The 15849-nt window shown below is 35.1% G+C and overlaps 1 protein-coding gene across 1 annotated transcript in view; it reads left to right on the top strand.

Annotated features, from left to right (window-relative positions):
- Positions 1 to 15849, top strand: part of HYDIN (HYDIN axonemal central pair apparatus protein) — a 448650-nt gene that overhangs the window by 8616 nt on the left and 424185 nt on the right. Inside the window, exon 2 of the mRNA XM_081216141.1 lies at positions 13406 to 13558. The gene's annotated coding sequence lies outside the window, so the exon portion shown is untranslated. The remainder of the gene's footprint in view (positions 1 to 13405; positions 13559 to 15849) is intronic.

Raw genomic sequence — 15849 nt, 5'->3', positions numbered from 1 at the left:
GTGAGGGCTTTTATATATTATCCTAATGTCACATAAATATTTAAATGTGTTAAAAGTATCTTTTCTGAATAAATTTAAAATCCAAATTTGTGGACTTTCTCTATCTTTAGTTACTTTGTTTAAAAAGATTTGCATTAAAAGTTTTTTTCTACTCCAAAGATCTTGGAGTGTAATGAAAGAAGCAAGATATTAGGATAGTTGGAAAAAAACATGTTTATTATGCTTTTGTTATTTTACTTATCTTTGATGAGAATACTGGGTCTTTTAAATATTTAAACCTTATCTTTTATTTCCAGAGGAGATCATTAATTGAATAGTTTTAACATTAGTTGTGGTACTGTGGTATGTGGTATGGGTATATGAAATCAGTTAATACCTCACATTTTTAGAAATGAAAATATTGATTATAAACCCAATCAGAATCTTATTTTCCATGTTTAAATACTTAATACTTTTCATTGATTTTTTTAAAAAGGCAACATATTGCATTTAGTGTATTTTTGCTTTTGAAGGTGAAAGTACGAAAAAGGAGATTTTTAGTTTTGTTTCAGTTTTTTAAATTGTCTCAAGCAGTAAATGATTATTACTTCTTATAAAACCAGTACCTCCTTACAAAGATTTTAACCAAAGCATGAGAGGTTTTCTGTTAATTTTTATGTTCTAAAAAAATAAAAACATTTACTAATTTCACTGGTACAATTACGTCTTAAATTTCCTTTGTAATCTGTTTAATACAATTTGAACAAAACTTAGACTTAATATAGATATTATCCTTTATTAAAACGATGAAAAATTATTATACTTAGATGGTACAGATAGGCAAGGCCTGGCTGAAAATTTGTTTACAACATAGTTACTATTGAAAAGAGAGACTCAATTATTTGATAATAGGCCTCCCCACCTTTTTTTTTTTTAAGTTAGATTAAAACTTATTTCTGGATGATCTTAGTAGAACTAACTATAAAACAAAAATTTCTATATTTCCTAATAAATTTCTATTTGGATGGTAAATGTTTTTCCGGTTGGCCTAATGGCCAAGTAGCAAAAAACTAAAAACTGGATACTACATATAGTCACTTATAATATGTTGGTATGTTGTAGGGCATGTAATTAAAACAATAATCCTTAATAAATTTGTAACAAGTTATTTATTATTTTGTGCTTCCAATCAGTGCATTCTTTAGTTTATATAAAATAGTTTATATAAAATGTTTGAATAAGAAGGGATTCCCCTGCCCCCCCCCCCCATTCTGTTATTTGTTTTTTCTTAGTTTTGGTCAATACAGAAAATGAAGGTAATTTATCTTTGGATAAGTACAAGTTTATACTGGAATGTTTTGGGAAGAGGTGAAGCTACTTTATAGCCACAGATATGGAAGATGCCGACTGTTCTTTACTAGTGAAAATATTTAGAAATTATCTGTCACTGAGCATAGGTTTGCATTTAATTTCACTCAATTGAAAATTTTATTTAAAAAGGTAATCTGCTTATGTTCATATATAGGTTGCGTACTCATTTACAAATTGTACCCATAATGGTGTTTTTCTAATTTTCTCAAGATCTTGACCGTTGTGTTTTTACAGTGTCTTAATAGATTAACTAGGTGTAATCATTCTGTGTTCATTTATACCAAGTGCAGGAGCATCAGTTGAGCCTATTACCAGGGATTTAATAATATTTAATATTGCAACCACATTGTTGATTTGTGGCTTAAATTTGTTATGATACAGTTAAGGAACACATTTGTAGAGAACACATTTGTTCTTTTTCTCTATGTACACTATGCTAAAAAGATACTTTTATTTTGAAAAGTCTACATATCTTTGTGGATAAACCTATTTTGTTTACATGTATATCTACATCTTTTTTCTCTTTAAGGATTTAGGATTTAAGATTGTGTGCATCAACACCAAATTAATTTACTGGGCATGACAGATGTGCTTTTACTGTCTGGACTTTTGGGAGTTCTATTCTGTTTCCAGTGAACTCCAGGACTGAAAATTTAGTTTTTATACTAGACTAGCTGAGAAAATTCAGAAGCAGCACAGATATCCTAATGAATTTCTTTTTTTATTTTGTTAGAGTAAACATCATTCCTGCAACTATTCTGTAACTCAAGTAATGTTAATCTCATCCTGGAGCTGTTTTTATTTCACTTACTGCTTGGGTCATTCAATTTGAAATTTTTTGATTGATTTTTCTGCTCTCTGGAACATTTTATTTGCAGTACTATATATATATATATAAGTTTCAGGTGTAAAACATAGTTGAGAATTTTTAAAGATTATATTCCATTTGAGCATTACTTACATTGTTCTTTCTTTTTTTTCTTCATTCTCTCATTTTCTTGCCAGAACTATAAACTCAAGGGCAAGGCACTATGACATATACTTATTTTGTATCTCATATTGTCAATATAGGTGTCTACAGAATACTATTTGATTTTGTGTTTTTATTATAGAAAACTTTCAAACATATACAACATTAAAATTAGATAACAGCCCCCCATACCCTCACCCAGTTACCATAACTATCCACATTTTTCTGAACTAATTTTATCCTCCACTTTTTTTTTGGAGTATTTTGAAGCAAATTCTGAAATATCTCTAACAGATATCAACAAAATATCATCCAGTACTTAGTCTGTGTTTAATTTTTCCAGATTGTCTCAAAAATGGCTTTTTACAGTTGATTCAAATAAGGATCCAAATAAGGCTCACAAATTGCATTTACTTAATATGTCTCCAAAGTCTCTCTATCTATTAAGTCCCTCTCCCAGCATTTTCTTTTCCATGCTAATTTAACTGTCCTGTAGTTTTCCACATTCTGGATTTGGCTGATTATTTTATCTTTTAATTTGTATGTATGCCACACATTGTCTATAAAATGGTAGTTAGATCTAGAGATTGATTGCTTTTGGCAAGGATACTTCATAAGTGGTGTTGTGTACTTCCTTTTCTGTCATGCCAAAAAGCACAAAATGGCTGGTTGCCCCCTCTCAGTGACATTAGGGTTAGTCAGAGATTCAGATATCAATTTTATTTTTACACTACTAAGTTTTCTATCAACCTTTCACTTAATAGCATTAGCTTCTATTGAATATTGATTTTTAGCTCTATTAGGGGTTGCAAATTAGTGGTTTTCTGACCACATTTTTTCTGTACTAATTGGACTTTATAATATGTTCTTGAGGTCATCAACTATTTGTTTCTTCCTGAAGCTATTCAGAAAAAGTTGGAGAAATGCTTAATATTTTAATTTTTTTATTGAGGTATAGTTGATTTACAATATTGTTTTAGTTTCAGGTATACAACATAGTGATTCAAAATTTTTATAGTTTATACTCCATTTATAGTTATTATAAAATATTGGCTATATTCCCTGTGCTGTATAATATATCCTTGTAGCTTATTTATTTTATACATAGTAGTCTGTATCTCTTAATCCCCTACCCCTATTTCCCCCTCCCCTCTTTCCTTTCCCCACTGGTAACCACTAGTTTGTTCTCTATATCTGTCACTCAGTTTCTTTTTTATTATATTCACTAAATTTTAGAGTCCACATATAAATGATAACATTTGGTATTTGTCTCTCTCTGCCTGACTTATTTCACTAAGCATAATATTCTCTAGGTTCATCCATGTTGCTGCAAATGGCAAAATTTCATTCTTTTTTATGGCTGAGTAGTATTCCATTGTATATGTATACCACATCTTCTTTATCCACTCATATTGATGGGCACTTAGGTTGCTTCCATATCTTGGCTATTGTAAATAATGCTGCTATGGACTTTGGGGTGCATGCATATTTTTGAATTAGTGTTTTTGTTTTCTTCAGATAAATACCTAGGAGTGGAATTGATGGATCACATGATAGTTCTATATTTAGTTTTTGAGAACGCTCCATACTGTTTTTCATAGTGTCTACACCAATTTACATTCCCACCAACAATGTACAATGGTTCCCTTTTCTCCACGTCCTTGCCAACATTTGTAACATGTTGTCGTTTTGATGATAGCCATTCTGACAGATGTGAGGTACCTGAGATCTCGTTGTGGTTTTGATTTGAGTTTCTCTGATGATTAGCCATGTTGAGCGTCTTTCCATGTGCCTGTTGGCCCTCTGTATGTCTTTGGGAAAATGCCTGTTCAGATCTTATGCCCATTTTAAAATTAGGTTGGTTGTTTTTTTTTGGTATCGAGTTACATATTTCAGATATTAATCCCTTATTGGTCATATCATTTGCAAATATCTTCTCCCATTCAGTAGGTTTTTTATTTTGTTGATGGTTTCCTTTGCTGTGTAAAAGCTTTTAAGTTTAATTAGGTCCCATTTGTTTGCTTTTGTTTCCTTTGCAGTAGGAGACAGATCCAAAAATATATATTGCTACAGTTTATATCAAAGAGTGTTCTGCCTATATTTTCTTCTAGGAGTTTTATGGTTTCTGGTCTTATAAATGCTTAATTTTAAAAAACACTTTATCAGTTTTCAGATAAGTAAGTTGGTGTCTTAGCAACCTCATGGAGTGACAAAAATGTTTTTTATAGTTTTTTTTTTAAACTATCTTTAGGACCTCATGGGTGGTTATGTATTTGATGTATCTTAATCAATTACAATTATGGTTCTCACTTGATGCTTGAATTATCCTATTTGGCATGGGTGTGTGGGAGAGAGACTCCGTCAAGTTGATACTATGTCATTTTTTACATAATTCAGTCTTTGATACTTTCTGGCACAGCATGTGCCAGTTTCATCTTTTATATTTTCTGCCCAGACCTGATGTCATCCTGACCTTAGTGGAAATGTCTGCAGTGCTGTGGTTCTCAAGATTTTTGGTGTCAAGACCCCTTTACACTCTTAAAAATTATTGAGGAATCCAAAGAACTTTAGTTTATGGGAGTTTATCTGTTGATATTTTCCATATCAGAAATTAAAACTGAGAAAAATTTTGTTTGTTAATTCGAAAATAATGATAAAACCGTTATATGTCAATGTAAATATTTTTTATGAAAAATAACTTTCAAAACAAAATTTAGTGAGAAGCATGGCATTGTTTACATTTTTGCAAATCTTCTCTTTTTTGTCTTTATAATAGAAGATGGCTAGAATCTCATATCTGTTCTTACATTCAGTCTGTTGTGACACACTGTTTTGATTGAAGTACTTAAAATCTGGCCTCACATGGCTATGTGGTTGAGAAATGGAGGAGTATTTAACAACCTCTTTATGTGATTATGGATATTCTTTGATGCTACTCTAGAATGTGACAGGTAATAGTTTCTTAAAAGTTGGTTGCAATGAAGAATCTTAAACTATATTAATAATATTTTATACTCTGTTACACTAACGTCCACTGGTCTGTCTTGGACTTTGAGAGGGTCACTTACCCACGTGTGGTTTTGTAACACCATGAATTTGTCATTTGGAAAATATCAGTTCATTGAATTTTGTACATCTTGCAAATGTTGACACATTTGATTATATGGTATCAAAAATAAATCACATTTTTAAACATCCCCATTAATCTCATCAGAGAAATCTAAGTACTGAGAAGCTGTCACGCTCATGGTGGTGGACAAAACTTTTCTAAAATTCTGATTTTCACTTGAGTGCTTGAATTTTATCATGGCAGCAAATATTGTCAGTTGTTTTCCTTGAAGTGACAGCTCACTTTATCAATTTTTGAGAAAATATCTGTCAAAAATACTCAAGTCTGAATAACTATAGTTTGTCTGCTGGTTGTGCTTTAAAGTGAAAATGGTGTTCCATGAAAACTGCACCACTTCGGTTTACAACTCAGTCACACAAATGCTTCCTGGAGACAGCCATCCTACTTGGATATGCAGCAGAAGTGCTTCATGTGTAGTACCCATTACTTCACCTAGAATATTAAAGACATACTCAAGGGTTGAGACAATAAAATTCCTCATGTTTACTACTTCATCAAAGGTATTCATAGGTAAAAATGGCTTCCCCTCCCCCCACTACGATATGTGTGATGAAGAATGACTACTAGTATAGTTTGTTGCCACTACCATGATTTGTGCTAAGACACCAGCAATTTTGCCCACTGCTTTTGCATAACATTCACTAGTAACATAGTGAAAAGGGGAAATAATGTCTTGGTTGGGTCCACATACCACACTTTGAGAACTGGAGCTCTGGTGTTTCCCCATTATATCAGCTGCTGAGTTTTAAAAAATTTATTTCATTATTTTTATTTATATTAATGAGGTGTTCCTATTTTTGAGGCTTTTAAAAACATAAATGAGTGTTCATTTTTCCATTTTTTTTAAATCTGTGAAGATAAGCATATTTTTCTCTTTAGCTCTCTTAATATGATTAGTTGTATTAATGGATTTCTTAATATTGAACTCCTCTTACATTTCTGAAATAAGCACTGCTTGATCTTGATAGATTATTGGATTCTGTTTGCTAATAGTAGTTACAATATTTGCATTAATATTTATAAGTGAAATTGGTCTATAGTTTTATTGAGCAGTATTTATCTGGTTTTGGAATCAATTTTATATTTGCTTTATAAAAATAATTTGGATGTTTTCTTTTTTTCCCCTGTGCGCTGAAGGAGTGTAAATAGCATTTGCATCATCTGATCTTTAAGCTTTGGTAGACTGCTTTGTGAAACAAGCTGAGCCTGGTGTGTCTTTGGCAGGGGAACTCATTTATGATTTCCTTTATTTCTTTTTACAAAATTAATTTGTTTAGGGCTTTTGTTTCTATTCGTGTCAGTTTTGGTATATTTACTTAGAGTGTTACTTATTTCATCTAAATTTTATTAAATTCTTTTTTTCCATAAAAGTATACAGGGTAGTCTCATGATTTAAAAAAATTTCCTGTTTTGAGTTAGTTTCTTTTGTGTGTTTGTACTTTCTTTTAAAAATCACGTTGGGGCCTCCCTGGTGGCACAGTGGTTGAGAGTCCGCCTGCCGATGCAGGGGATACGGGTTCGTGCCCCGGTCTGGGAGGATCCCATATGCCGCGGAGCGGCTGGGCCCGTGAGCCATGGCCGCTGGGCCTGCGCGTCCGGAGCCTGTGCTCCTCAACGGGAGAGGCCGCAGCAGTGAGAGGCCCGCATACCGCAAAAAAAAAAAAAAAAAAAAAAAAAAAAAAATCACGTTAACTATTTCTATTTTGTTGATTAATTTTCAAAGAACCAGTTTTTTTGGTTTACTTTTTGTTTTTTTCTGTTTCTAACTCATCAATTTCTGCTTTATTTTTTTAAAATTGACATATAACATTGTATTAGTTTCAGGTATACAACATAATGGTTCAGTATATGTATATATTGCAAAATGATCACCACAATAAGACTGGTTAACATTCATCAACATACATAAGTTACAAATTTTCTATTTCTTATGCCGAGAACTTTGAAGATCTACTCTCCCAGCAACTTTCAAGTATTCAGTAGAGTATTTTTAACTACAGACAGTTGACTCTTGACCAACATGGGTTAGAACTGTGCAGGTTCACTTTCATGTGGATTTCTTTCACTAAATGTGTATAATATACATACACTATACTGTCCGTAGTTGGTTGAATCCATGGATGTGGAACTGTGTATAATGAAGGCTGAATATAAAGTTATACTTGAATATATGACTGCATCGAGCATTGGTGCCCCTAATCCCTGACTTGTTCAAGGGTCAACTGTATATGTATTAACCTCCACCTCTGCCAACCACCAACCTATTCTCTGTATCCATGATCTCACTTTTTAAATTTTAATTTTTTATATTCTACGTGTAAGTAAGATCATACGGTATCTGTCTTTCTCTGTCTGACTTATTTCAATTAGCACAATGCTCTCAGGGTCCATCCATGTTGTCACAAATGGCAGGATTTCCTTTTTTATGGGTGAATAATATTGCATAATGCATACTGCATTTTCTTTTTCTTTCTTTTTTTAAAATTGAAATATATTTAATGTATAATATGTTAGTTTCAGGTGTATTACATAATGACTTTACATTTGCATACACTATGAAATGATCACCACAATAAGTCTAGTCCTGTAACTATCTGTCCATATTCAAAGTTATCACAATATTATTGACCATATTCCTTATGCTGTATATTACATCCTCATGACTTATTTATTATATAACTGGAGGTTTATACTTTTTAATCCCCTATACCTATTTCACCCTCACTTCTATTTCTGGCAACCACCTGTTTGTTCTCTGTATCTATGAGTCTGTTTTCATTTTGTTTTGTTTGTTTTGTTATTTTAGATTCCACATAGAGCTGAGATCATTAGGTATTTGTTTTTCTCTGACTTATTTCACTTAGCTTATTTAATACCCTCTAGCTCCATGCATGTTGTCTCAAATGGCAAGGTTTTTTTATGGCTTAGTAATATTCCATTGTATATATATACCACATATTCTTTTTCCATTCATCTGTTGATGGACACCTAGCTTGCTTCCATATCTTGGCTATTCTAAATAATGCTGCAATGAACATTGGAGTGAATACATATATCTTTTTGAAATAGTGTTTCTGTTTTCTTCGGGTATATACCCTGAAGGGAAATTGCTGGATCATATGGCAGTTCTATTTTTAATTTTTTGAGGAAACTCCATAGTGGCTGCACCAATTTACAATCTCACCAACAGTGCACGAGGGTTCCCTTATCTCCACATCCTTTCCAACACTTGTATTTTGTTGTCTTTTTGATAACAGCCATTATGATAGGTGGGAGGTGATATCTTCCCATGGTTTTGTGATCATCTATGAGATGATCATATGATTTTTTATCCATTTTGTGAGTGTGGTGTATCACACTGATCGATTTGCAGATGTTGAACCATCTTTGCATCCCTGGAATAAAATCCTACTTGATCATGGTGTATGATCACTTTTAATGTATTATTGAATTTGGTTTATTGAGGTTTTTACATCTATGATTATCAGGGATATTGGCCTATAATTTTCTTGTGGCATTCTTGTCTGGTTTGGTATCAGGGTAATGTTGCCCTCATAAAATGAGTTTGGAAGTGTTTCTGTTCTATTTTTTTGGAAGAGTTTGAGGACTGGTATTATTTCTTCTTTAAATGTTTGGTAAAAATCACTAGTGAAGCTGTTTGGTCCTGGACTTTTGTTTACTAGAATGTTTTTGATTACTCATTCAATTTCCTTACTAGTAATCTGTCCAGATTTTCTATTTTTGTGATTCAGTCTTGGTAGTATTTTTAGGAATTTACCTATTTCTTCTACATTGTTTAATTTGTGGGTGTACAGTTGTTTATAGTAGTCTCTTATAATCCTTTGTATTTCTGTGATATCAGTTGTAACGTCTCCTCTTTTATTTCTGATTTTATTTATTTGAGTCCTCTCGTTTTTTATCTTGATGATTCTAGCTAAAGGTTTATCAATTTTATCTTTTCAAAAACCAGCTCTTGATTTCATTGATCTTTTCTATTGTGTTTTTAGTCTCTATTTCATTTATTTCCACTCTGGTCTTTGTTATTCCCTTCCTTCTACTAACTTTGGGCTTCATTTCTTCCTCTTTTTCTAGTTGCTTGAGGTATAAAGTTAGATTATTTATTTGAGATTTTCTTATTTCTTGAGATAGGCATTTATTGCTATGAACTTCCCTCTTAGAACTGCTTTTGTGGCATCCCATGTTTCGGTATGTTGCATTTCCATTTTTATTTGCCTTAAGGTATATTTTGATTCCTTGTTTAATTTCTTTTTTTAACTCACTGGTTGTTCAGTAGCATGTTGTTTAATCTCTCCATATTTGTGAATTTTCTAGTTTTCTTCTTATAATTGATTTCTAGTTGCATACCATTGTGGTTGGAGAAGTTGCTTGATATGATTTCTGTCTTCTTAAATTTATTAATACTTGTTTTGTGGCTAACATGTAATCTATCCTGGAGAATGTTCCATGTGCACTTGAGAAGAATGTGTGTTCTGTTGTTTTTGCATGGAATGTTCTGGATATATTTGATAAGTCCTTCTAGTATAACGTGTTATTAAAGGTCAGTGTTTACTTTTGATTTTCTGTCTGAATGATCTATTCATTAGTGAAAATGGAGTATTAGAGTCCCCTATTATTCTTACATTGCTATCTATTTCTCCCTTTATGTCTGTTAATATTTGCTTTATATATTTAGGTGCTCTTTGTTGAGTGTGTAAATATCTCTCATTCTTTTCTGAGGGACAACTTAGTCTGGTAAAGTTTTCTTGGTTGGCAGGTTTTTTTTTTTTTTCTTTTGGAAGTTTGAATATATAATCACATCACATTCTCTCTTGGACTGCAAGGTTTCTGCTGAGATATTCAGTGATAGTCTTGTGGGAGTTCTCTTGTAAGTGCCAAGCTTCCTTCTCTTGCTACTTACAAGATTTGCTCTTTTTTTATTTTTATTTTTTGCAGTTTTATTATAATGTGTTTTGGAGAAGATCTCTTTGGGTTGAATTTGTTTGGGGACCTCTGAGCTTCATGATCTTGATGTCTAAATCTCTCCCCAGATATGGGAAATTTTTATTCATTATTTCTTTAAATAAGCTTTTTGCCCCTATCTCCCTCTCTTCTCATTCTGGGACTTCCATAATGCATAGATGATGATGATGATGATGGTGATTTTGGTGCCCCTTAACTCCCTTAGGGTTTCTTCATTTCCTTTCATTATTTTTTCTTTCTACTCTTCTGACTGGATCATTTAAAATAATCTGTCTTCAAGCTCACTGATTATTTTTTTCTTCCACTTGATCGAGTCTGCTGTTGAAGCTCTTTATTGAATTCTTCAGTGCAGTTGTTGAATTCTTCACCTCCAAAGTTTCTGTTTGGTTTTTATTTATATATTCTATCTCTTTGTTGAAATTCTCATTTTGCTCTTATATTATTTTCCCAATTTCATTAAGATGTGTGTCCATAGTCTCTTGTAGCAGTCTGACCATCTTTAGAACAATTATTTTGAATTCTTTTTTGGGTAATCTGTGGATCTCTATTTCTTTGGGGTCAATTACTGGAAGTTTACTGTGTTGCTTTGGTGGTGTCATGTTTCCCTGATTCTCCATAATCCCTGTAGCCTTGTGTAGGCATCTGCACATTTGAAGGATCAGTCACCTCTTCCAAACTTTATGGACAGACTTTGGTAAGGAAAGACCTTCACCTTTGGGTGGTGGCATGCTGGAGCATTTTGTGATTCTAAGTCTAGTGGTGTGGGGCACCAAGTGTGAGGGTGTGTTGTGGTTCTGGGTCCAGGAGTACATGGTGTCTTGTTAGCTCAGGCGGCTGGGATCCACAACATTGACAATTGCATGATCCTTGGAAAGAGCTGCAGGGGTCCACAGTGGCTGCAAGGGCTCCTGGTCCTCAGTGGTGCCTCTAGGTCCAGTGGCTAGGGACCAGGGCACTTGGTAGTGGTGGTTGGAGTCAGGGTATACACATACTTGGTTGTGGGGGCAGCTGCAGGTGCCTGCATGGTGGCAGGGGCTGGCTGCAGACACCTGTGCAGTGGCAAAGGCCAGAGCCAGCAGCAGGAGCCAGGGCCAACTGCTGTGGCTGCACGAACAGCTGTGGAGACCCTGGCTGTTGGTATGTACTCGTTTGACTAAAGGGGCAAGCCTTAGGTGAGTGCAAGGCAGTGGAGGCTAGTGATAGGAGCTGGGGCAGCTTGCAGGCACACAGTTGCAGGGGCTTGCTTCAGGCCCATGTAGCAGTACAGGCCAGTGACAGGAATCAGGGCCATCTCTGGGTCCACAAGCTGCTGAGGGGGCCTTGGCTGTCTCTGTGTACTCTTGTGGCTGCAGTAACTGGCCATGGGTGCATGCACAGCAATGGGGATCAGTTTTGGGGACCTAGGCTGCAGAGACTGACTGGTAGTCAGTGTGGATCCTGGGCTTTGGTGGGGAGGGACTTGTGCAGATGGTGTCTTTGAACATGAAAACCTGTGAGGTGAAAATCTCAGCAGCAAAATCTCTGCTGAGGGGGCCTGCAGTGAGTATGCTTACTGTTGGTTTCCTCAGCAGCAAAAGCTGTTAGGGTTCTCTGCGAGCAGTCTGCTGGGATCTGCAATGAGACCTTCAGTGATAAAAGCTAGAGAGGCAGTCTACAGCGTCCACAAGGGCTGTTGTGGTCCTCAGCAGTGAAGACTTCTGTGGTCCTCTGCAGAGCCGGCTGCTGGGAGCCACATTTGCTCGTGCTTCAGGACTGGTACTGGTAGCTCCTGCCCTTCTCTGTTCCTAGCCATCTCTAGGTGTCTCAGCCTTGCTGGTCTCTGGGCAGGGTGACACTGAAGTGGGTTCTTCGTGCAGTGCTCTGAAAGGCTGGGGAAGCTGGTTACCTACCCCACTTTCCTTTCACTGATGAGGGAAACTTCAGGCTGAGGAGTTTCCTCTTATAGCACTGAGCAGTGCCAGCCTGGGGGATGGGATGATACAGACAAAATGAAGCTATTCTTCCTACCGTTTTTTTGTGGTTATTTTCAGTTTTTTGGCTCCATTGTGTTGCTGAAGCTTCTTAAGTGGACTCCTGAGCTCTCCCAGAGCTAATTTTATTCATGGATAGGTGTCTAATTGTTATTTTTTGTGTGTAGGGGGGGTCTCCTACTCCACCGTCTTGATGATGTCACTCTTGTCCGGTCCTTTAAAAATGTCACACTATTGTCTTTTAGGTGCATGGTTTCTAACAAGATGGCTGTTATAATTGTTACATTATTTCTCTTTAGTAATGTGTCTTTTTTTCCCCTTTGCCTTCAAGATTTTCTCTTTGTTCTGTGTTTTCAGAGGTTGAATTTGATATGTCTCCATCTTGCTTGGGTATTTATCTTGGTTGGTGGTTTAGATCTGTGGTTTGATATATGCCATTAATTTTGTAAATTCTTAGCAATTATCCCTTCAGCTATTTATTTTATCACAGTCTCTGTCTTTTTTCCTTCTGGAATTCTAATTGAACATCTATTAGATCATTTGTTGTTGTCTTACAGTTCCTGGATGCTATATTCTGTTTTTATTTTTAAATATATTTTTCCTTGTTGTTCAGTTTGTATGTTTATCAAGTTCACTGATTCTTCCCTTAGCTTTGTTAAGTCTACTAATGAGCTTCTCAATAACAGTCTTGATCTCTATTACTGTGGGGTTTTTTATCTAGCCTCTCCATTTTTTTTTTCTTCTAGTTTCTCTCTCTCTGCTGAAATTCCTCATTTGACAATGAGTGTTGTCTAATTTTTCCACTGGAGCCTTTGACATATTTTTCATAGTTATTTTAAATTCCCTATCTGATAGCACCAATTTCTGTGTCATATATGAGTCTGGTTCTGTTGATTGTTTTGTCTCTTGGCATTGTGGGTTCTTTCTCTTGCTTTTTTTTTTTTTTTTTTTCCTCTTGATTTTTTTGTACACCACATTACTGGTAATTTTTTTTTTTTTTAATAGGGGAGATAGAGAAGAAGGATCTGGGCAGGGCTCCATGCCCTTCCTGCAGCAGCTGCTCTCCCACTCCCCTAAGCCTGTACCATGAGGAGTGCTTTCTCAGGACTCTTGCCATCATTTTTTGTGAGTATCCGGAATCTGCAGAGAGAGAGGCCGGTGAGTGGTGTGAAGTCCCCTTTATCTGCAGCCTTTAGAGCTCCATACTCTGTCACCAGCCAGTACTCAGCCTTCACCAATTTCTTAACAATTCTAGGTGAATTCTTCTTACCAGTGTTCAAGTGCCCCAAGTAAACAAGTGCTTGCATTTCATGTCTCCCTGTAGGCATTTGTCTCTCAGATTTGGGGCTAGTTGGCATTTCTTCAACTTCAGCTCTGTGTTGGATCCAGGAAAAGTCATTAACTAGCAGTTTGTTCAACTTTTTTTTTTCTATTATAAGGTCTTTTCCAGCTCTCAATAGCCAAGCAGAAACCCAAAACCCGAAACCCGATCCTTCTTTTTACCCCCCAATATCTCTACTGGTAGGATGACTCTTTGTCCTGATTTACACCAATATAATTATTAATAGCATCCCCCTTACATTCAAGAGTTTCTTCATTTGGATGATAAATTGTATGATCAGCCTGTCCTTGAAAATATTACATAATGAGGTTTCACTAGGAACATAAGTTTGGATGGATTTATTTTGGATAAAAATCAAATACTGAAGGTAATTTTGGTAATATTCAAAAGGACATGGGGAGAAAAGGTGTAAATGAAAGACATCAACCAAATCCAATGTGTAGACTTTGTTTGGATCCTGTTTCAATCCAAAACAATTTTTTTTTCAACTATCAGGGACATTTGAACATGGGCTTAGGTATTAGAAGATGTTAAAAAATTATTGTTATTTGGTTAAGTTTTACAATGATATAGTTATGTTTTTAAAAAGTCTTATTTGTTATAGATAAATTCTGATGTATTTGGAGGTAAAATGATAGGATAGTGGGAATTTATTTTAAAATGCTCAAAAACAAAAATAAAGGTGAAGGGTGAGAGAAATGTAGATAAAAATGAGAATGACAAAATATTGATAATTACTGAAGCTAAGTGATAGGTAATTATTTTATTATCTCATCTTTATTGTATTTTTTGTCAATTTCCATAATAAAAACTTTTAAAAAGAGAGACAGGAATATAATCAGGAATCTATTTCTTTAAAAAAAAAAAGGTAATTATCCTAAAATTTAAAGTGCTAAAGGTGAAATTTTCTTGTGGCAGATCAGAGGTCAGGCAGCCCTGCCTAAAATTTCATTTGAAAACTTCCTGTGCTTCAGTGATTATTTAGCAAACCAGATAATCTGTGATATGACAGGTACAGGGAGAAAAATAAGAGGTGAAATGCCATGGTTTCAGTGTAGTTCAGTCCTGCAGACCCACACTGGACCAGGAGGAGGGAATGAACCTTGCAGATGGCTTATTAATCCTGGTTCAATTCAGTGTCTATTTTGTGCAACCTTACCTTAAGGATACGCTCTGCTATTCTTCCCTTTATCCAGGTTCTCACTGTCCCTCCATTCTCTCCTGTTTTCATAATTTGGAGAGACAAATGCCTCGGGAAGTGGGTAGCAAGGTTATAAACTCTAAGGGGCCAAGGACTGTTCACTGTTTTAAACAGTGAATGGTATACCTAGTACCATTACTGGCACATGAAAGACATTAAATAAATATTGGATGAAGAAATGAATGAATAAATTCACATTTGCTGCTTGCCACATGGAAGGGACCTACTGAATATTGTATTTGTTCAATTGAATTGTGAGTGACAGAACTGAAAAGAGAATTTTAGAGTTTTATGTGCATTTAGTGCTGGACCTCTTCAAGTGTTCAAAAGATGTCCAGATGAACAGTTAGCCAATGTGATGTCTGTGAACAGGCAGGGGAAATCAAATGAAGTGCAGCTTCCTTTAAAATAAAAAGAACATTATGCAGTTGCATATAGGCCACCTTTCTTTCAAATGTATTTATGGAAATGATTAGGAGAGGACAGTGATTCTCTCCTCCCCTCTAAAAGTCCTTAGCTATAGTTCTGCCAAGAAATCAGGAGATTGTAATATCCTGTCCACGAAAAGTTGGTATGACAGGTACCCTTAAATAAACAGGTGTAATTAATCATGGTGCTGTTTGTTTTGATGAGCATGCAAGAGTGACAAGTTAATAAATCTCCAGCTCATACAGGGGAGGTGGCTATGAGGAGATGCTGTGGTTTAATTTACATCTTTGGAAGGCACTGAAGATTTAATAATCTCCCTGTCTCATATATCAAACTAATACCCCTGAGGTAGAAAAGCAAAACATTTTAAACTATTAATCTGAGAAGCAATAAAATCTTGTCTCAGATCACAAATAAATTGAGTTTCTGGTGTTCTCAGTGGACCCCTAGTATGTGTGATTTATTCAGATTCCAAAG

The sequence above is a fragment of the Mesoplodon bidens genome (assembly GCF_964165515.1).
Source record: "Mesoplodon bidens genome assembly, chromosome: 18".
Taxonomy (NCBI): domain Eukaryota; kingdom Metazoa; phylum Chordata; class Mammalia; order Artiodactyla; family Ziphiidae; genus Mesoplodon; species Mesoplodon bidens.
The sequence above is the reverse complement of the archived record's forward strand: the minus strand, read 5'-3'. Positions and strand labels throughout refer to the sequence as shown.